The sequence below is a fragment of the Lycium ferocissimum genome, chromosome 4 (genome assembly GCF_029784015.1).
Source record: "Lycium ferocissimum isolate CSIRO_LF1 chromosome 4, AGI_CSIRO_Lferr_CH_V1, whole genome shotgun sequence".
Lineage (NCBI taxonomy): Eukaryota > Viridiplantae > Streptophyta > Magnoliopsida > Solanales > Solanaceae > Lycium > Lycium ferocissimum.
The window spans coordinates 74,447,183-74,472,295 of record NC_081345.1 but is presented as its reverse complement, the minus strand read 5'-3'; the positions used below and the strand labels follow the sequence as shown (position 1 = coordinate 74,472,295).

Sequence of the window (25,113 nt, the reverse complement as noted above, 5' to 3'; positions counted from 1 at the left end):
TTATTCGTACTCATATTGATGTCATATACATAGCTTATTCGTACTCATTTTGATGTCATAGACATGACTTTTATATAGCATACCCGACCACGAAGGTTTGGTGTTTCGTATTACCGGGCCCTACCAAGGCTCGGGGTTGTTCGTACCCATGTTGCAAAGTGCGCACGCGCATCATATATATATATATATATATATATATATATATATATATATATATTCATTATATTCTACCCGGCCATATAAGTCGGGGTTCATAATAGCGTCTCATGGCACACACACATATATTTCATATCTATCTTTAGCCTTTTTGTCGGCCATTCATTACATTCTATCTTTGAGAATTACTCGTCGTATAAGAAATTAGTACAATCGTATCATTTTAGCATCATAAGCTTAGTAGCTTCTAGAGATAGGATCATTGGAGAATATCGTAGACTCGTAGAAGGATAAACATTTGGCCAAAGAACCATGCCTTATGAAAGAAGGGTTAGCCTTACATACCTTTTCGTGCAACTATTCTATCACTTGTACGTGCTTCTTCAACGCTCACGTTTCTACCTTCATTGAAGTGCATACTAATATTAGAGAATGGATAGCTTAGCATTCATGACTAATTCTAGAGAAAATCGGATAGCATCTCCTTTATTTATACGACTTCCTCCATATCATATATCAACTCCCAAACATCAATAATAACATTCACAATATCAGCACAATAGTCTTTAGTCAACTACATTACTCTTAGTTCACCATTCACTTCAATTTATCCATATTCATAGTCATGTCTCGACAATACGTTCATTCACATACAATGTTGATTCCATACTCTCAATATCATTTATAACATGATCATATTCATAATGTATCACGAATCATAACTCAACCCAAACATTTACTCATAAGTGATACTATTCACACATTCATGACCCATTTCTTATATTCTTTTGTAATCCGCGTGTTTCAACTTCCTAATAATTTAAACAACATGGAAACATCATAAAACTTACCTTAGATGGTGTAGGATTTAACCTTGGTTGCATATACCTCACTTGAGCAAAACCCTAGATTTTCCTTCACTTGAATTCTTTGCTTTTGATGAACTTTAATGGGTTTTCTTGCTTTGATTCACTTAGTTTGATGATAAGAACCTTTGATTTCCTTTGGATTATTGTTTATGAAATATATGTGATGCCCTAGAGACTTTAGAGAGAAGTGGAGAAGTTTTGTAAATGAATTAATGAAGTTGGAAACACATTTATAAACTTGGAACATTTCAGCCCGTCGGGAGTTCCACGGTCCGTGGAACCTAATGCTGGCTGTGAAACTGGTCGTGGTTCACGACCAGCCAGCCATCTTCTCTACTGAGAGTTCCGCGGACCCATCCACGGTCCGTGGAACATGGCCATGAAACCCATTGTTTCACCAAGTTCGATCCCATCGTCTCGTTTGATCTCCAATCCTTATGGAACCTTCTTAACACTTGTTTATCACTTCATTAACAATCTAAGGGGTGTTATAACTCTTCCCCAACACATCATTAAGTTGTCATCGACTTGCTACTCATAAATCCTTTCTGATACTTATCGCATACATGGCCTTCTCTTGGCAACTTTCTCGTCTAACACCGAATGTCTTTAAAATCTTATTTAGAATCATCAAATGCTATTTCTTACTTATTGAAACATCGCATACTTCGTACTCCTCATTAGCCTATTCACTGTGCATCAACGGAAATTTTTTCGAGGTGTAACACATAAGCAGCCCGCCTTAGCGGTGACATGTCTGGCTATTTAGGCACGGTGGAATCACAAGCAGCCCGCCTTCGCGGTGACATGTCCGGCCATTTAGGCACGGTGGAATAGTATCATCATGTGCTCATCATAGACTTATCATTATCATACATCTCATAGGCATGGCATAATCTTATCATAAGTTTATCGTAACCTTATCATAAACTTAGCGTTATCAAACATTTACCATAAACATGCATTAGAACTTAAAGGCAACTATAGTTATGTCGGGGTGACATGAGGTCGTGAACCCCCGATTACATTATGGAGTGATCATAATTAACATGTCTCACCTTGAAGGGACTAACATTCTTAAGGTGAGTCTACACAAGGAACAATATCAATGGAACCATACTTAGGATCATTAACGGATCATTAACTTCATGGACATCAGATCTTAATTTAGGATTCTTTAGACTTAAACTCATCACCATCATTATCGTACCCGTATCGTATCTCTCTTCTTCATCTTATATATATATACATAGCTCTTTGCAATCTTAGACTTATAATTTCCGATATGTAGGAAAGTCATGGAAAGATAAAGGGATTCATGCCTTAGAAGGAAAGGACTAGCCTTACATACCTTTATGATTGGTTAACTCTATCACTTGGATGCTTCTCTCCAATGCTCACGTTTCTACCTTCAAGGAAGTTCGTACTAAAATTAGATAATTGAAGACATACTTAGGCTTAAACTAAAGCTAACAAAAATCGGGTAACATCTTCCTTTGTTTATTAAACTTTCTCCATGTCATATATCAACTCCCAAACATCTATAACAACATTCAAAACATCATAAGCAATAATCTTCATTCACCTACATTATCCACCATTCCCAATTTCACTTCAAATCATCCACAACCATGGTCATAGTACACGATTACACTTACTCACATATAACGTTCATTCCATTCCCTTAATATCATTTATAACATAATCATAATCACAATACATCAAGAATCATGACTTATTCCAAGCTACTACTCGAAAATGCTATTATCCTTACATTCATGACCCATTTTCTATCTCCTTCTACAATCCAAGTCTTTCAACCTCTCAATACTTTAAACAACATGGAATGATCATAGACTCACCTTTGATAGTGTGGGAATGAGCTTTAAGTGGAAATACTTCACTTGAGCAAAACCCTAGCTTCAATCCAAGGAGATTTCTTGACTTGCACACGCTAGAAAGTATCCTCACCCTTGATTCCACAATTTCTTGTATTTACTCCTTGATTTTCCTTGGATATGTGATAATATAATGAAAGAATTTTTTCTAGAACCTTCAACACTTAGAGAGAGAATGAAATCTAAAATTTTAGGGTGTGACTCGTCTATTTATAGCTGGAACTGGAATATTCCAGGTGAGCGGTTCGACGAGCGGGTCGACGGTTACGTTAACAGTCCGTCTATGTGTCTCGTCGATCAGTTTCGGCAGATCAGAATTCTCAGAGCATAACGATGGCTCATATCAACGGCCCATCGACATGATCGACGATCCGTCGAAAATGTACGGTGGCCCGAAATTTTTCGATGTGTCGCCTGCGTCGGTTCAATCCGTTCAACTTCTAATCTTGCGATATACCTGGAATACCCGCTAGTACCTCCATACATGGGGTAGAATGCTTAGCATCTCAATACTCGGGTATAAATTTCCATTTCAGGGCATACTTGACTAGGAAACCGTAAGTTCTTCCCACCATGCAAGCGAGAGGTGTAACATTCTTCCCCCCTTTAAAAACACGAATGTTAAGTTCTCGGGAATTTTACAAAAATTTTGCCAGAGTTTTCCCTGTAATATGGCACTACCAACCTGTCACAACAGCCCATAATAACAATGCCTCACAGGGCCACAACAACATAGAAATAAAGTTTGGCCACACACGACCCGAAAGCATAAAAATAAAACATGCATACCTCATAATCTTGACGTTTCATCTTGGATTTCTTTCGGGGGTGAGAAATAAATATGGGTGCGCTTTGGCCTTCATATCTCGTCTCTTCTCGGTTATTATTTCTCCATAAGACCTTATGTCACGACCCAACCGGAGGGCCGCGACGGGCACCCGGTGCTAACCCACCCGGGCACCTCTTAACCTACTTTCTCATCACATCTAGGTGAGCCACATAGTTAAATCATGCTTTTCATTCATCATCATTATAATCTCATTGAGTGACAATTCACTTATATCATCATTAACATCTATGCCCATATAAACGTACATAAGCTGACAAGGCTAACAAAATAATATCCCAAAATATAGGCTAACAAGGCCAAACATATCTAACCATATACACATTCTACGGCTCTAAGAAGAGTATGTCATAACATATGGCGGGGAAAGGACCCCGCCGTGCCCATGAATATGTACACAAAAGAATCTATACCAAACTGCCGCAGTCACGAATGAAGTGGAGCCCCGCCATGTAGTCCCCGAGTAATAAGGCTATGGATCGCCTCCCGGCCACACTGGGGGCATGACGCGGCGTCCACAAACAAAAAAGACGTCGGTACGAAGAATGTGCGAGTATGTAAAGCATGATCAATATCAATATGAAAGCATAATAGACAACATATGAAATAACATAGGATGGGAGATAATAGCATCATCGTCGTAGCACTTACTTGTTTTCCATGGGGACATTCCATTTGACGTATCCGTGTACATCTATGGTACTCATTTACCTTTCGTATCCATTTTCGTACTCGTATTCATATATTTCAATTTCGTACTCATATTCATATCATTTACTTCTTATGTGCATTGGCCTTTACATAACATTTACATATACTTAGCATATTCGTACTCATATTGATGTCATATACATAGTATTTACATAGCACACCCGACCACGAAGGTTCGGTGTTTCACATACGGCCTTACCAAGGCTCGGTGTCATACATGCAGCACCTACTAAGGCTCGGTGTTATACGTACCCTGCCCGGTGGTTTCATTACATATATACATATCTATTTATATTCTACCCGGCCGTATAGCTCGGGGTTTCATAATGCCACACACGGGCACATATACATATAAGCTCATAAGAATCTTTAGCCTTTTTACTATCGTCATTCATTACATTCTATCCTTAGAGGATTACTCGTCGTATCAGGAACTTAGTACAATCGTATCATATCGAGAATCATAAGCTTAGTAGCTTTTAGAGATAGGATCATCGAAGAATATTGTAGGCTCATAGAAGGATAGATAATTGGCCAAAGAACCATGCCTTATGAAAGAAGGGTTAGCCTTACATACCTTTTCGTGCAACTATTCTATCACTTGTACGTTCTTCTTCAATGCTCACGTTCTACCTTCATTAGAGTTATACTATCATTAGAAAATCGATGACTTAACATACATGACCAAAGCTAGAGAAAATTGGACAGCATCTCTTTTATTTATACGACTTCCTCCATATCATATATCAACTCCCAAACATCAGTAATAATATTCACAATATCATCACAATAGCCTTTATTCAACTACAATACTCTTACTTCACCATTCACTTCAATTCATCCATATTCATAGTCATGTCTCGACAATACGTTCATTCACATACAATGTCGATTCCATACTCTCAATATCATTTATAACATGATCATATTCATAATGTATCACGAATCATAACTCAACCCAAACATTTACTCAAAAGTGACACTATTCCCACATTCATGACCCATTTCCTATTTCCTTATGTAATCCAAGTGTTTCAACTTTCAAATACCTTAAACAACAAGGCAATTTCATAAAACTTACCTTAGATGGTGTAGGAATGAACCATGGGTGCAAACACTTCACTTGAGAAAAATCCTAGTTTCACCGTCACTTGGATTTCTTGTTTTGGATGAACTTTAATGGGTTTCTTACACTTGATTCACTTGGTTTGATGATAAGAACCTTTGATTTCCCTTGGATTCTTGTTCATGAAATGTATGGAATGTTCTAGAGACTTTAGAGAGAAGTGGGGAAGTGTTAGAATGAAAATAATGAAGTTGGGATCACCTTTATAGACTTGGAATAATTCAGCCCGTCGGGACTTCCACGGACACTTACACGGTCCGTGGAACATTGTATGGTCCGTGGAACTGGTCGTTGTTCAGTACCAGCCAGTCACCATCTCTCTTTGGGAGTTATGCGGACCCTTCCACGGTCCGTATAAGGTTACACGGTCCATGGAAGTGGCCGTGTAATCCACAGTTTCTCCGAAGTTGTTCCCGTCGTCTCGTTTGATCTCCAATCCTTATGGAACCTTCTTGAAAATTATTTAGCACCTCATTAACAATCTAAAGGATGTTACAACTCTTCTCCAAAATATCATTAAGTCATCATTAACTTGCTACTTATAAATCCTTTCCGATACCTATCGTATGCCTTGCCTTCTCTTGGCAAACTTTCTTCCCTTATCTCGAATGTCTTTGAAATCTTACTTAAGGTCATCAAATGCTATTTCTTACTTATTGAAACACCATATACTTCGTGCTCTTCGTTCGCCCATTCACTATGCATCAACAAATTTTTTTTCGAGGTGTAACACCTTAACTGAGGCTACTTTTTTATTTCTAAGTCTCTGTACTTGCCTATCTAGTATGGCAACGGGTACTTCTTCATAAGCCAACTTTTCTGTCACTTGAACATCATCTACTGGGACGATCCTACTAGGATCTCCAACACACTTACGGAGCATTGAGACATGAAAAATTTGGATGGACTGATTCCAGTTCCGAGGGTAAGTCCAATTCATAAGCTACTTGACCCACCTTGCAGACAATCCTATAAGGTCCAATGTATCGAGGACACAACTTTCCTTTTTTACCAAATCTCATCACTCCTTTCATTGGTGACACCTTTAAGAATACCCAGTCATCAACTTTTCCACCGCTTGTTGAATCAATTCAGGGCCTATTAGCTGTACTTCCCCTATTTCAAACCACCCAATTGGGGATCTACATTTCCTTCCATATAGAGCTTCATACGAAGCCATTTGGATACTGGAATGGTAGTTGTTGTTGTATGCAAACTCAATAAGGGGTAAATGGTCATCCCAACTACCACCAAAATCTAGCACACATGCCCATAGCATATCCTCCAACGTCTTAATAGTGCGTTCTGCTTGCCCATCAGTCTGTGGATGAAATGCTGTGCTAAGCCTCACCTAAGTACCCAAACCTTATTGGAAAGACTTCCAAAACTTAGCTGTAAATTGTGCTCCTCTATCAGTAATAATAGACATCGAAATACCATGGAGTCGCACTATTTCCTTAAGATACAATCTTATAATCTTCGCCGAGTAAGTAGTTCGACCGGAAGGAAATGTCGATTTCGTAAGTCTGTCCACGATCACCCATATGGAGTCATACTTGCCTCGGGAATGGGGTAACCCCACAATGAAATCCATGTTGATCACTTTCCATTTTCAGGTTGGAATCTCCATTGTTTGCAATAATCCTCCCGGCTTTTGATGTTCAATTTTCACTTGTTGGCAATTTGGACATTGTGCTACAAATTTTGCTATGTCTTTCTTCATTCCATCCCACCAATACATTAACTTGAGATCATGATACATCTTTATTGCGCCTGGGTGAATAGAATACCGGGAATAATGAGCTTCCTCCATAATCGGACGACGCAGTTCCGCAATATTCGGAACACATAGCTGGTCTCGGTATCTGAGAACTCCATCCGTAGAAGTTTCAAAAAAAGACTTCTCTTTCTCATGAAATGTATCTCTATAATAGCTCAACTGAGGATCTTCGTACTGACACTCTCTCACCTCCATGTCTAAGGATGAAACTTACATCGTAATCTTTTAGAAGTTCTAACCATCGTCTCTGCTGTAGATTTAACTCCTTCTGCTTGAAAATATATTGGAGACTCTTATGATCTGTATAGATATCAACATGTACACCATACAAGTAATGTCTCCACATCTTTAATGCATGAATAACCGCAGCCAATTCAAGGTCACGAGTTGGGTAGTTCTTTTCATGTTTCCTTAATTGCCTTGAAGCATAAGCAATGACTTTACCGTGCTGCATTAACACACATTCCAACCCAACACCAGAAGCATCACAATATATAACATAACCATCTGGCCCTTCTGGGAGTGTCAAGACTGGGGCTGAAGTTAGCCTATCTTTCAATTCCTGAAAACTGCGTTCGCAAGCGTCATTCCACTGAAATTTAGCTGACTTCTGGGTTAGCTTCGTCAATGGGGCTGAAATAGATGAAAACCCTTCCACGAATCTCCTATAGTAACCTGTCAATCCTAGAAAACTACGGACTTCTGTAGGTGTTGTAGGCCTTGGCCAAGTCTTCACAACCTCAATTTTTTGAGTATCCACTCCGATGTCATCATCTGAAATAACATGGCCCAGAAAAGTCACAGAATTTAGCCAAAACTCGCATTTTGAAAATTTAGTATACAATTCATGAGTTTGAAGAATTCCAAGGACGATACGCAAATGGTCTGCATGCTCTGACTCTGTTCGAGAATATACCAGAAAGTCATCGATGAACACGATCACAAACAGATCCAAGAGAGGCCTAAATATATTATTCATTAAATTCATGAACACTGCCGGAGCATTAGTTAACCCGAATGACCACCTGAAACTTATAATGGCCTATCTCGTTCTGAAAGCTGTTTTGGGAATATCTTCCTCTTTAACTCTCACTTGATGATAACCTGACCTTAGATCTATTTTAGAAAACCACTTGGCACCCTGTAATTGATCAAACAAATCATCAATCCTTGGAAGAGGATATTTATTCTTGATCGTCACCTTATTCAACTGCCTATAATCAATGCACATCCGTAGGGAACCATCTTTCTTTCGCACAAATAGGACTGGCACTCCCCACGGTGATGAACTAGGCCTAATGAATCCTTTTCCAAGTAAATCCTTCAATTGTGCCTTTAGCTCTTTCAACTCTGCAGGAGCCATTCGGTAAGGAGGAATAGAAATAGGCTTAGTGTCCGGCAACACATCAATAGCGAAATCAATCTCTCTTTCCAGAGGAAGACCTGGAAGTTCATCTGAAAAGACATCCGGAAACTCATTCACCACCGGAACGGATTGGAAAGTTACCGACTTTGCTTCGGTGTCATGAACTCGTACTAGATGATAAATATAGCCTTTAGCTATCATCTTTCTTGCCTTAAGGTAGGAAATAAACCTACCCCTTGGGGACGCTCTATTACCCTTCAATTCAATCACGGGCTTTCCCGAAAATTAAAATCGAATCACTTTCATTCGGCAATCAACACTAGCATAACATGAGGCCAATCAATCCATACCCATAATCACATCGAAGTCTAATATTTCCAGCTCAACTAAATCAACTTTAGTCTGGCGATCACATATCACAATCACACAATTTTGGTATACTTGTCTAGCTATCACGGGATCACCAACCGGAGTAGATACCTCAAAAGGTTTAATTGGTTCGGGTTTCACCCTAATACGACTAGCAACATACGGAGTAATATAAGATAAGGTAGAACCCGGATCTATCAATGCATATACGTCATGAGAAAACACGAATAATGTACTTGTAACCACATCCGGGGAGGACTCAAGGTCCTGTCGTCCTGCTAAAGCGTAGATGCGGGGCTGAATACCACCTGAACTAGATGCTCCCCCTCTGCCCCTACCTCGTCCTGCTGAAATCTGGGGAGTCTACCCCACCGAACGCACTGAAAAAGAACCAACTGCTGATCCTGAGGGCTGAGCCCCACCTCTACCATACTTCGAGGGGCAATCACGCATCACGTGCCCAGTCTGTCCGCAAACATAACAAGCATCTGATCCTTGGCGACATGGCCCCGAATGTAATTTTCTGCACTGACTACATCGTGGAACTGGTGGTCTCCTCTGACTATACTCACCCCCAAACTGGGAACCTGAAGCTCTCGAGCTCTGACCCTGCCCTGAATGAATAGAGCGGTCAAATCTCCTACCTGCAAATCGTGGAGGTGCACTAGTCGCTGACTAGCCTGAGTACCTAGAATGTGACTGCCTTGATCCCCCTATATAGTTGCTACCGACACCCATAGATCTGGCCCTTTTACTCTGCCCTCGATCAATATCACGTTCACCCCTTTGCGGTTGTTGTTGTTCTTCTAAATTCTAGGCATGGGCTTGAATGTGGGAAATATCCATCCCATCTTGCAGTGAAGCCATCAAGCAGTCCTTGAACAAATGTGGCCCTAAGCCACTCACAAATCTGTGCACTCTATCTCCCATGTCGGCCACCATGGTCGGAGCATATCTAGCCAATGAATTAAACTGAAGGCTATACTCCCTGTCACTCATATTTCCTTGCTTCAAATTCAAAAATCTATCAGCTCTAGCTCAACGGACTTCGGGTGGCAAATAGTGGCGGATAAAGGCATCTACAAATTCTTGCCAAACCGGAGGTGGTGCATTCTCTTTTTTTTAAGATACCCAATTATTATACCATAAGACCGCCACATCCCGGAGTCTATAAGATGACAGCTCCACAGATTCAATCTCGGAGGCATGAATAATCTTCAATGTTCTCAGCATTTCATCAATAAAACCTTGCGGGACTTCATCCGTCTTTGACCAGAAAAACTCCTGAGGATTCAAACTCATGAAGTCACGAGCTCTAGTACTAATTGCCCTGTCACTCAGGCCCGAACTCTGCCGCTGTGCCTGGGCGGTAACTAACAGTGTCAATAAATGGATAGCTTCGGTCATTTGTTAAACCGAAGCAGCTGTTGGAAGAACTATAGGCATAGGAGCTGGAGCTGAAGCCCCCTCTTGTTCTTCTAGAATAGGTGAAGTGGGAGAGGTATTTGATGGAGCCTCATTATGTGATTCACCCTCTTCTATATCCGTTAGCGGCTCCCTTTCTACTCGCCTTTCTATCATAGTCTTGCCCTTCTGGGCGGCTGTAGCTTTCCTCTTTGACGGCATCTCTGAAACCATAACACACTATTAGGGAGGAGAAAATCTTATAACACGGCTCTATCGCACGATCTCATAAGAAGAAGAATGGTCATTTTTCCTAAATGCCCCGTAGCCTCCTGTTTATAAGTATGGTGCGCAACACACCATAAACAAGACTCTACTAGACACGACTAGTAGACACTTCCTAGACCGAATCGCTGCGATACCACTTTTGTCATGACCCGACTAGGGGCCATGACGGGTACCCGGGGCTGACCACCGAGCACCACTCATAATACTACTCATCATATTCATCCTGCGTTCATTCATTATTCTCATACTTCTAATCATGGGGAGAATCATTTTCACTTTGAAATGTAATTACCTTTATATACATAAGCCCTTCGGCTTTCAAAATAATATATATACAATGAGAAAAATCGTGAGACCATACTATCCACACATATGTATCTACGAGCCTCTACTAGAGTACTAGACATATGGACGGGACAGGACCCCGTCGTGCCCAAAATATATATATATATATATATATATATATATATATACACAAAATAATAATCAATGGCACCTCCGGAATAATGGAGTGCTCTCAAATCTGCTGATAGCTCCTACGAGTCTGGATCACCTCCCTGTCTACCTGTGGGCACGAACACAGCGTCCAAAGAAAAGGGACGTCAGTACGAGCATTGTACTGAGTATGTAAGGCATGAATGAAATGAACATAAAAGAGAAATTGTAAGGCATAAGATGAAGGTATAACCTGCTTAACCTTTTAAGAGTGTGCGCGTACTTTAATCATATCACATATATCATCATAACACATTTACCATATCACATATACCATCGTCGTTAACCCGCATTCGGGTAACCACCATACGCCGCTCCTTTGGTGGTGGTCATGTCCGGCCTTCTAGGTGTGGTGGAATCATAAGCAGCCCGCCTTAGCGGTGACATGTTCGGCCATTTAGGCACGGTGAAATCACAAGCAGCCCGCCTTCGCGGTGACATGTCCGGCCGTTTAGGCACGGTGAAATCGTATCATCATGTGCTCATAATAGACTTATCATTATCATACATCTCATAGGAATATCATAATCTTATCATAAGTTTATCGTAACCTTATCATAAAATTAGCGTCATTAAACATTTACCGTAAACATGCATTAGAACTTAAAGGCAACTATAGTTATGTCGGGGTGACATGAGGTCGTGAACCCCCAATTACATTATGGAATGATCATAATCAACATGTCTCACCTTGAAGGGAATAACATTCTTAAGGTGAGTGTACACAAAGAACAATATCAATGGAACCATACTTAGGATCATTAATGGATCATTAACTTCATGGACATCAGATCTTAATTTAGGATTCTTTAGACTTAAACTCATCACCATCATTATCGTACCTGTATCGTATCTCTCTTCTTCATCTTATATATCTACATAGCTCTTTGTAATCGTAGACTCATAATTTTCGATATGTAGGAAAGTCATGGAAAGATAAAGGGATTCATGCCTTAGAAGGAAAGGACTAGCCTTACATACCTTTGTGATTCGTTAACTCTATCACTTGGATGCTTCTCTCCAATGCTCACGTTTCTACCTTCAAGGAAGTTCGTACTAAAATTAGATAATTGAAGACATACTTAGGCTTAAACTAAAGCTAACAAAAATCGGGTAGTATCTCCCTTTGTTTATTCAACTTTCTCCATGACATATATCAACTCCCAAACGTCAACATTCACAACATCATAAGCAATAATCTTCATTCACCAACATTATCCACCTTTCCTAATTTCACTTCAAAACATCCACAACCATGGTCATAGTACACGATTACACTTACTCATATATAATGTTCATTCCATCCCTTGATATCATTTATAACATAATCATAATCACAATACATCAAGAATCATGACTCATTCCAAGCTACTACTCGAAAACGCTATTATCTTTACATTCATGACCCATTTTCTATCTCCTTCTACAATCCAAGTCTTTCAACCTCTCAATACTTTAAACAACATGGAATGATCATAAACTCTCCTTTTATAGTGTGGGAATGAGCTTTAAGTGGAAATACTTCACTTGAGTAAAACCCTAGCTTCAATCCAAGGAGATTTCTTGACTTGCACAAACCCTAGAAAGTATCCTCACCCTTGATTCCATAATTTCTTGGTATTTACTCCTTGATTTCCCTTGGATATGTGATAATATAATGAAAGAATTTTTTCTAGAACCTTCAACACATAGAGAGAGAATGAAATCTAAAATATTAGGGTGTGACTCGTCTATTTATAACAGGAACTGGAATATTCCAGGTGAGCAGTTCGATGAGTGGGTCGACGGTCACGTCGACATGTCGATGATCTGTCGACTTGTTCCGTCGACCTGCTTCTGTAGATCAGCAGCTGCAGAACCGTATCGACGGCTTGTCGACGTGTCGACGATCCGTCGAAGTGTCTCATCGATCAGTTTTTGAAGATCAGAATTCTCAGAGCATAATGACGGCTCATATTGATGGCCCGTCGACATGATCGATGGTCCGTCGAAAATGTCTGGTGTCTGTAGATTTTTCTTGAGTCTGCTCAGCCTGCGTCGGTTCAATCCGTTCAACTTCTAATCTTACGATATACCTGGAATACCCGCTAGTACCTCCATACATGGGGTAGAATGCTTAGCATCTCAATACTCGGTTATAAATTTCCATTTCAAGGCATACTTAACTAGAAAACCGTAAGTTCTTCCCACCATAAAAGCGAGAGGTGTAACACTTTCACTTGGAATTCTAAGTCTCGTCGATGATTATCTGCGTAGGATTTCTGTCGACTCTGAGCTGTTAATAATCGATCATATATAAGCTTGACTTTCTTTATAGCTTGATGGACCAAGTCTGGCCCTATCAATTTGTTCTCTCCTACTTCGAACCACCCAATTGGAGATCTACACTTTCGCTCATATAAAGCCTCATACGGGGCCATTTGGATGCTAGAATGATAACTATTGTTATAAGAAAATTCAATAAGTAGTAAGTGATCATCCCAACTACCTCCACAATCCAATACACATGTCCGTAGCATATCCTCAAGAGTCTGAATGGTACGTTCAGCTTGTCCATCCGTCTGCGGGTGAAATGCCGTGCTAAGGTTCACCTGAGTCCCTAAACCTTCTTGGAAAGATTTCTAAAAATTAGTTGTAAACTGAGTCCCTCTATCGGAGATAATAGAAACTGGAACACCGTGAAGTCGCACTATCTCTTTAACATAAAGCTTTGCATAATCTTTTGCTACATATGTAGTTCTGACTGGTAAGAAATGAGCTGACTTCGTGAGTCTATCCACAATCACCCATATAGAATCATACTTACGTCGAGAACGGGGTAAGCCTGTAATGAAGTCCATGTTAATTACTTCCCATTTTCAAGTTGGAATTTCTATAGCTTGCAACAATCCACCCGGCTTTTGGTGCTCAATTTTCACTTGCTGACAGTTAGGACATTGAGCTACAAATTCCGCTATATCTTTCTTCATCCCATTCCACCAATATATAGATTTAAGATCATGTTACATCTTCGTTGCTCCTGGGTGAACAGAATAATGAGAACAATGGGCTTCTCTCAATATTTGGTAGCATAATCCTGCAATATCAGGAACACATAACCTGCTCGGCATCGGAGAACTCCATCTCTAGAAATCTCAAATGATGACTTCTCCTTCTGAGGGAGTTTATTTCTGTAATGAATTAGCATGGGATCTTCGTATTGACGCTCTTTCACTTCCACTACTAGTGACGAGACCGCTGCATTTTGAATGATAGCTCCCATACTACCTGAGTCCACTACTCGAACTCCTAGGCTAGCTAACTGCTGGAGCTCACGAGCCATCTCTCTTTTCTCTGGCTGCACATCGCATAAAATTCCCATGGATCTACGACTAAGAGCATCAGCCACTACATTTGCTTTCTCGAGATGATACAGGATGTCAACATCATAGTCTTTCAACAATTCTAACCATCACCGTTGTCGTAAATTCAGTTATTTCTGCTTAAAGATATACTGAAGGCTCTTATGATCTATATAAATATCGACGTGGACGCCATACAAATAATGTCTCCACATCTTCAATGCATGAATTACTGCAGCCAATTCAAGATCATGGGTCGGATAATTTTTCTCATGTTTCCGTGACTGTCTTGAAGCATACGCAATCACCTTACCATGTTGCATCAACACGATTTCCCTAACCCATTCTCGAAGCATCACAATAGACAACATAACCTTCCGATCCCTCTGGAAGTGTCAGGACTAGGGCAGAAGTTAATCTATCTTTTAGTTCTTGGAAACTACGTTCACAAGTATCTGTCCATTAAAACTTAGCTGATTTCTCGGTCAGCTTCGTAAGTGGTTCAGAAATAGAAGAAAAGCCTTCTACAAATCTTCTGTAATAACCTGCTAAGCCCAGAAAACTACGGACCTCCGTAGGTGTTGTTGGCCTAGGCCAAGTCTTCACTGCTTCAATCTTTTGGGTATCTACCCGAATACCATCGTACCGAAATAATATGCCCCAAAAAGATCGAGTTCAACCAAAATTCACACTTAGAAAATTTGGCAAATAACTCTCGAGTTTGAAGAACTCTAAGAAGGGTACGCAAATGATCCGCATGTTCTGCCTCAGACCTAGAATATACCAGGATATCGTCAATGAACACAATCACAAATAAATCTAAGAAGGGCCTGAACACATTGTTCATCAAATCCATAAATACTGCCGGTGCATTAGTTAGCCCGAATGACATTACCCGAAACTCAAAATGACCGTATCTGGTTCTGAAGGCTGTCTTAGGAATATCTTTCTCCCTAACTCGCACTTGATGATACCCGGATCTCAAATCTATCTTTGAAAATCATTTGGCACCTTACAATTGGTCAAATAAATCATCAATCCTCGGAAGTGGATATTTATTCTTGATTGTCACCTTATTTGGCTGCCGATAGTCAATGCACATTCGCAAGGAGCCATCTTTCTTTTGCACAAACAACACGAGTGCTCCCCATGGGGAAGAACTAGACCTAATAAGACCTTTTTCAAGCAAGTCCTTCAATTGATCCTTCAACTCTTTTAACTCTGCGTGAGCCATTCTATAAGGAGGACTATATATGGGCTTGGTATCCGGTAGCACATCTATAGCGAAATCAATCTCCCACTCTGGAGGGAGGCCTGGAAGCTCTTCCGGGAATATATCCGGAAACTCATTCACCATGGGGACAGATTGAAGAGTTGGCGATTCAGCTTCTACATCATGAACCCGAACTAGATGGTAAATACAACCTTTGGCGATCATTTTCCTTGCCTTGAGATAGGAAACAAACCTACCTTTTGGGGACGCAGTATTTTCTTTCCATTCTAAAACGGGTTCTCTCGAAAACTGGAAGTGAACCATTTTCATTCTACACTCGATATTGGCATAGCAAGAAGCCAACCAATCCATGCCCATGATAACATGAAAGTCCACCATTTTTAACTCATGTAAATTAACCATAGTACGATGGTCACAAATCACAACTGTACAATTTCTATATACTCGGCTAGCTATTACCGGTTCACCAACCGGTGTAGATACCTCAAAAGGTTTGATCGACTCCGATTTGACCCTAAACTGACCCACAATATATAGAGCAACATATGAAAATATGGAGTTTGGATCTATCAAAGCATATACATCGTGAGAAAATACTGATAATATACATGTGACAATATCAGGAGAAGACTCAAAATCTTAGCGTCTAGCTAAGGCATAAATACGGTGCTGAAGACCATTGGAACTGGGAGCTCTCCCTCTAACTCTACCATGGATGACCGGCGCCTATGAACCTTTCCCCATAGGGTGTATCGATGATAAAGACCCAGCTGTTGATCCTGAAGGCTGGACTCTACCCCTACCACCAACCGAGGGGCAATCACGCATGATATGGCCTGGCCGACCGCATGTATAGCAAACCTCTAAACCTAGTCGACAATGGCCCCAATGTAACTTCCCACACTAGAAACATCGTGGCACGGGTAGCCTAGCCTTACCCGAATCACCCCTGAACTGAGAACCCGAAGCCCTGAAACTCTGACTCGGCCCGGAATAAGCAGACCTATCAAATCTCTAGCCTGTAAACCGTAGAGGTGCACTAGTCATAGAATAGCTTGAATGCCTAGAAAACTGCTGTCTCTGCCCGCCTCTAAACTCACTCGTCGGACCGGAAGATCTAGCCCTCTTGCTATACCCTCTGTCATGCTCACGCTCACTCCTTTGTTGTTGTTGGCCTTCTTTCAAATTCTGGGCATAGGCTTGAATGCGTGAAATATTCATGCTGTCCTGAAGGGACGCAGTCAAGCAGCTATCCATCAAATGTGGCCCTAGGCCTCTCACAAATAGGTGCACTCGGTCACCCATATCCGCTACCATAGCCGGAGCATACCTAGCCAAAGAGTTGAAGTGGAGACTATACTCTAAAGCGCTCATACTTCCTTGCCTAAGATTTAAGAACTTATCGGCTCTAGCTCGCCAAACCTCTAGGGGCAAGTAATGTCGAAGGAAGGCATCCACAAATTCTTGCCATACCGGGAGAGGTGCATTGACTCCCCGTGAAGCCATCCAAACTGTGTACCAATGAACCGCGACATCCCTCAATCTATAGGATGCTAACTCCACCGATTCAATGTCCAAAGCATGCATTAACCGAAGTGTCCTCAACATCCCATCAATAAAATTCTGAGGGTCCTCATCCGGCTTTGACCCGAAGAATTTCGGAGGGTTCAAGCTAATAAAGTCACGGGCCCTTGCACTAACAGCCCTATCACCTTGCCCTGTACCTTGCCGCTGAGTCTGGCGGCAACCAACTGAGTAAGTAAATGAATGGCCACTTTTACATCTTGGCCTTAAGCATCTGATGGAGGAGCTAGAGGTGCTGGAGCTGGGGCTGAGGCTCCCTTATGCTCCTCGTAAATAGTGCGGGAGGGAGGACCGAGATCGAGCCACGTTCGGGACTCACTTTCCTCTACAACCGTTGGCCGTACTCTTTCGGCCCGCTTTCCGCCACCGTCTTGCCCCCGTTGGGCTGTTGTAGCTTTTCTCTTTCTGTATTTCTGAAATACATAATACACGGTTAGGGAAAAAGAAATCCTTATATCATGGCTCTATCGCACGATCTTATGAAGAAAGAAGGTCATTCATTCCTAAAATGCCCGCAGCCTCCTGTTTATAAGTGTGGCGCACAACACACCCATAAACAAGACTCTACTAGACACGGCTCATAGACACACCCTAGGACAGAACTGCTCTGATACCACTTTTGTCACGACCCAACCGGAGGGCCATGACGGGCACCCGGTGCTAACCCACCCGGGTACCTCTTATTGTACTATCATATTCACATCTAGGTGAGCCACATAGCTTACTCATAATTTATATGCATCAATAGTGCTAATCTCATTGGGTAACAACACATCTATATCATCATCAATAACAATGCCCATATCCGTGTATACGAGCCGACGAGGTTATCAAAATGATATACAAAATATGAGCCGACAAGGCTAAGGACATCTAATCATATACAACTGTCTACGAGCCTCTAAGAAGAGTACGTCACATCATATAGGCGGGGCAGGACCCCGCCATGCCCATAGGTATGTACACAAAAGAATAATACCAAAAGCTGTAGCTCCGGATGAAATTGAGCTCCTCTATGTAGTCCCTGAATAAGAAATCTACGGATCAAGCCTGTCTCCCTGTCCACCTGCGGGCATGACGCAGCCTCCACAAACAAAAGTACGTCAATATGAATAATGTACTGAGTATGTAAAGCATAATCAACATCATAATAGGAGCATAAGAGACAACATAAGAAATAGCATAAGATGGGAGAATCAGGAGATAGTAGCCATCATCGTAATTACTTGCTTGTCTTTCATAGGGACCTTCCATTTCTAGTGTGTGCTCGTGTACATACATATATACATATACAAATATCCATATCCGTATCCATATTCGTATCCGTATTCATATACATATTCATAACCATAGCATACCCGACCATAAAGGTTCGGTGGTTTCACATACCCGGCCATGACAAGGCTCGGTGTCATACATACCTGACCCTACCAAGGCTCAGTGTTATCCATACCCAACTTCAGTGGTGTGCGCGCGATAGGTATCATACCCGGCCATATGAGCTCGGTGTTACATAATGGTCATACATCCTTAAATCCGTATACGTAGGAGTTCATGAGTATCATCGTCATCATTGACATCATTATGTTCGTTATATCTATCCTTAGAGGATCAACTATCATATAAAAGAGACAATAGAATTGTGAACGTATCGAGAATCGTAAGCTTTGGTAATCTTAGAGATAGAGTCATTTTGGAAGACATTATGGAGCTCATGAAAGGATACATATAACAAGGGAACCATGCCTTAATGAAAGAAGGGTTAGCCTTACATACCTCTTCATCTCCTCAACTATTTAACGTTCACCGTTGAAGCTTGAGTAATCTACATTTAGAAGGATTTTATACCATGGTTAAGCCTTGATGGTACTCTTAAATTCAAACTAGAATGATTCATGATCTAATGAAAATTGGGCAGCATTTCCCCTATTTCGTCAACTTCCACCATATCACAAAACAACTCCCAACAACCACAATAACATCCTTAATATACTCATAATATCATAATCAAGTGATCACACTTCGTTAAGCCTTCAAAATTCATCCTTATATTTAACTTATGCTAGCCACTTCATACCCATTTTAGCACATTTTCATATAATGCTTCCTCATCACCATTATTACCTCCCATAGCAAGATTATATCCATATCATACTAAGAATCATAACTCAAGTTAGAAGACTACTCAAAAACATCATAAAAACTACATTTAGAACTCATTTTCTACTTTCTTCTTCTACCCAAGTTGTTCAACAACTAAACATTCTTGATAACATGTAATAAGTATAAAAACTAAGCTTTTATCTCATAAGAATGAGCTTTGGAGCAAGCTATCAGCTTATATGAAAACCCTAGCTTCAATATCCAAAGAATTCTTGGAGTTTATTAACCCTAGCAAGACCTCTAGCACATGGGTATCTTGATCCTTGCCTCTTGATATTTAATCTCCCTTGGATTTTGGCTTAGATTAGTTTATGGAGTGGAAAAGAGGGTTTTTAGAGAGCTTTTGGATCTGATTTGGTAAAATGAAATGTCCAAATGAAGTGGAACAAAATATATAAAGCGGAACTTAAAATCCCGTTGGGCAATTCTGCGCCCATTGTGACGGGCCGTAAAAATTCCTACGGACTGTCAAAATGGTCCGTAGAACTGCCCAGTCAAATATGGTTCGCTCTGACCATTTGACGCTGGGCTGGTGCAATTTGACGGACCGCAGAATTTTTTGCGGGACGTCAAAATTCCTGCGGGCCATCAAATGGTCTGCAGAAATTTTCTGCTCAGACAGTCTGTCATAAAACATGCATAACGTTTTACTCAGACGTCGCGTTAACGAACGGTTTGTTTCATTGGAAACTAGACTCAATGAACTTCAATTTGGACAGAAGAAACACACCAAAACTTCTCATATTCTAGGAGATATGCCTCCCCCAATCTGGACCAAAATCCTGTCCAAAAATTTTGCCAAGTTTTACCAAAGTTCCCACAAACTCCATTCCTTTATTTATTTGTTCTTAAATCCTTCCATAGCTCATTTCATGGGCTTAAACCCCCATATCCATAATATGGGAACAAGTAATCTCATATATCCTAAGGTAACTCCCATTTTCGCGATTGGGACAACTAACGCCTAACGAATCTCAACGGATGAAACTACGAGGTATAACAAAAATCAAGAAGTTAACTGCTGCGCAAGCTCCACCATAGGTGCATGCAGTGTAACAAGCCATCATTTTTTGGAAAGTCTGTGAAGAAGGTTACAACAGTGATGAATGCCCTACAAATCCTGTATCCATATACTTTGTGGGTAATGCAAGCAAGGGGAAAGGAAACAACAATCAATACGGGAATTCCTACAACCCAAATTAGAGGAATCACCCGAATTTCAGGTGGAGTGACAACCTGTAATCGAAACGTAACTATCAGCCAGCACCTGCTCCTCAAGCACCCACGAACAGTATGGAAGAGATGATGAAAAAGATGATGGGTGATATGCAGAAGATGATGATAGACCAGCAGAAGTTGATAGCAGATAATCAGAATCGCAATTTGGCTATGCGAAATTTAGAGAGGTAGATGGGACAGATAGCTGTGCACAAAATACTAGACCACCTAGAGGACTACCAAGTGATACGGATGTGAATCCCAAGCCTTGTAATGCTTTGACTCTTCGAAATGGGAGAGAACTAGAGGAAGTGGCTCCGAAGAAAACCAGTCGAGTAGAAGCTGAAAAAGAGAAGATTACCGAGGAGATGATTGAAGAAGAGAAGGTAGTCAAGAAACCAGTGGAAAAGCAGCCACAACCCATTGTTGCAAAGCCACCACCTCCATTCCCTCAACGTTTGGCAAGACCATAAGAAGAGGCTACTTACAAGAAGTTTCTTGATTTTCTTAAGCAGGTACACGTGAATGTCCCGTTGGTTGATATGCTGCAGGGTATTCCAAAGTATGCTAAGTACATCAAAGATATTATTGCAAACAAGAGTCGATTCACAGAGTATGCCACTGTTGCACTTACTGAGGAGAAGCACTTCGCGGATTCAAAACAGGTTGCCCACTAAATTGAAGGATCCTGAAAGTTTCACGATTGAGATTTCTATTGGGAAGAAGGTTGTTGCTCGAGCACTATGTGATCTCGGTGCATGTATAAATTTGATTCCTTCACCTATCTTCAAGAAGCTAGGTTTAGGAGTACCCATACCAACCACTATAGTTCTCCAGCTGGCAGACAGATCGTTAGCAAGACCTGAAGGCATTATTGAAGATGTCTTGGTGCAAGTGGGGTCGTTGATAATTCCTACAGACTTCGTGATTTTAGACTTCGAGACAGACCCGGAAGTCCCATTTATTTTGGGGCGTCCATTCTTGGCCACAGGGAGTGCACTTATTAATGTAGCTGCTGGGCAGCTCACCATGAGAGTACATGATAAAGTTGAAGTCTTCAATGTATACCAAGCTCTGAAGATGCCTGCAATCTATGAGGAGTTGTCCGCCATTACTGTCCTGAATGATGATACACTAAGGCCACTCATCACTTCTGATGATCCATTGGAGAGAGCCTTGGCGGGTGATGATTTTTTGGTGACTCGGTGGCATTTGAGATTGTGCAGATTCTGGATATGGCGAGTATTTATATTCGTGCAGGCGAGTTTGAGCCTTTAGACAGAAAAATGGGAGTAACTCCGAAGTTATCAATTGAAGAGCCTCCGAAGTTGGAATTGAAGCCATTGCCCGCACATCTTAAATATGCATTCTTAGAGTGAGGTGATACCTTGCAAAGTGATATTAGCAATGTAGTTGACCGCCAAAGAGGTTTGTATTTGTCCGAAGTATTGAAGTCTCACAAAGGGCATTGGGGTGGACATCGGATATATCGGGGAATTCGGCCCCGCGCTATGCATGCACAAGATACTCATAGAGGATGATCATAAGCTTAGCGCACGGATCAACGAAGCCGAATCGTGATGAAGGAGGTTTTCAAGAAAGAGGTAATCAAGTGGTTAGATTCTGACATTATTTTTCCTATTTCGAATAGCAAGTGGGTGAGCCCGGTGCAGTGTGTCCCAAAGAAAGGAGGGATGACAATTGTGACAAATGACAACTTGAGCTCTTCCTACTTCAGAACAATCATCGGATGGAGAATACATGGATTATCGCAAGTTGAACGAGGCAACCAGAAAGGATCACTATCCCATTCCCTTCATTGATCAAATGCTAGACAGGTTAGCCGGGCAAGAGTTTTATTGTTTTCTTGAGAGGCTTGGTTGCTAATATTTGAAAGCGTAAGAAAATGTTGTTTTGAAGCAGTTGGCATGCCTTTTGAGAGAAGTGGCTCAATGTGTATGTTTTAATGCAATTGCGAAACTTTCATATCCACCGAATCCTGATGTAGACCTGTTAGAATGGCATGGCTAGTAAAGTACTAGGGAATGTATGATAAGTGGTTGCTCGGGGGCGAGCAAAGTCTAAGTGGGGGGTATTGATATTTGGCACAAATATCTAATTTAGTGTCATTTGCATTTCACTTCTTAGTACTTTAATCGTTAGCTTGAATGCAAATTGTATAGGAGCTTATGTTGGTATGCTTGCGTGCGAATAGGTACAACAAGGAACAATGGAGGGTATTCGAGCAGTTTTTGAGATTGATTTGACTGCACGTTGATTGAATGTTGGGAAGGAAGTTCCGACGCAGAAGGCATCCGACCCCTTTGAAGAGTCTCGTACGGCCGGCCATGCATCGCAGCCAGCGCACAAAAACCCCATCTCTAAATCTCAGACAGGCCATGTATTGGCCATGTGCCGCACAAGCAACACACAGAGGAGATCATGCGCTGGCCATGCGACGCATAGCTAGCGCACAAGGGGCGTTAGTTGTCCTACTTGGATCGGAATTGGGCCAACTTATCTTATATTTAACCTAGCGTATAAATAGTCATTTTTAACATTAGAAAGACGGCTTGGATGAATTTTGAGACTTGTGAAACTCTTTCTAGGTTTTATTCCTTTTCTATTATTTTTCCTTACATTGAAACCCTATGTTAATCATGAATTCTTGCTTCCATTCTCGAATCATGTGTGATAAGAGGTGTCTTAGCCATGAATATTGACGTTTGACAAGTATTTCAATCTTAGTAGCTTGTTCGTTTGCAATTGCTTCTTTACTTATGTGCTTAATTGCTTGATTGTCTGCGCAACGGTTGAGTTCTGTTTACTAATTGATACACGTGCTTGGGAAAGACGTTGTTGATGTGGAGATGAAGTAACGAGATTGTGATCTGAATATCCCTATAGTTGGGCTAGGATTTGTGACTATGATAGGAATATACTTAGTTACCGCAATCAATTTCATGCCGTGCTCTTATTGCATTCTTGATAGGTTAATACCATAGGAATGTAGGAGGCAGTTATCTTTTAACCTGAGTAGTGGTTCCCAAGAACACTACGAGATTAATAATCCGGGTTTAAATTTACAAGGGAAAAAAGTTGCAAGGTGTGATACTTACCGGGCTCAAGATTGGTGAACAAACCACACCCGAATACTTCAAAACTTGAAAAACGTTTCTTTAAATACGTTCTTAAAACAAATTTGGGACATTGTTAGTTATTTACATTATAGCATTAGTTTACAAAACAACCAAAGCTTTTATTCTTTACTTGCATAATTAGTAGCAATAGTTTATTTTCAAAAGATTGTCATAAGTCCCCTGGGTTCGACATCCGTTTTCATAAATCATATATTACGGTACGACCAGACACACGTGGCTTTTGGGCCCAACAACATGTTTGATCATTTGAGGGAGATTTTCTAATATTTAGTTTGTCGGTTATGTGATAATAAAGAAAAAGGTTTTTTGATAAACAAATAAAGAGGGGCGGTTTTATTTACTATATATCATATAGATTATAAATTTTAAAATTTGACCAAAAAATTTTTAGGTTGTTTGGATCACTGGATTCCCTCACAGAAAATTGCAGTAATTTTGAAGTCACATATTACGTCAATAATTATATTGATACTAACCTTCCGAATTTTTTTAATTAATTATTTTTAACCGTATTTTCACGAAGGAAAACTTTTTGTGGGGAATATTTTCTTAGAAATTTTTTTAATTTAATAGAAATTCATTGTTGAACATTTTTAGCAAATTTAATAAAAAATTCCACTTATAATTTTCGTTGCATTTTGATTTTGTGTTCATCTGATATTTTTAAAGGATTAGTTACCTGCATATATTTTAAGGGCCATGAGTTCTGGCCGAAATAGAAATATGAAGTACGACTTATAAAATCAAATTAATTAATAAAATATAATACTTGGAGATATTTTAAGTTGAATATATTAACATAATAATTTAGGATTTCTGTATATGAGCTAGACAGTTTTTTTCTTCATTGAGTTAGCTAGCTACATATGATGAATAGTCATCATTTTCAGGAATTTCCATTTTTGTTTAATAACTTAAATACATTTTTAATATAATATTTATGTGATCTTAAAAAAAAAATTACTCATTGAGATTGAGAACACGCGCAAGTGGTAGGAAAAATTCTGATTGCCTATAGAAACTGAGAACATAAATAACCCAAATTCTGATTGCCTGTAGAAACTAAGAACACAAACAACTGGACAAACCCGCCCCCCCGCCCC

General features: G+C 40.4%; 1 pseudogene; it reads left to right on the top strand.

The window, feature by feature from the left end:
- Positions 1-21,464: 21,464 nt before the first annotated feature.
- Positions 21,465-25,113, top strand: part of LOC132054321 (probable pectinesterase/pectinesterase inhibitor 20) — a 7,995-nt pseudogene continuing 4,346 nt past the window's right edge.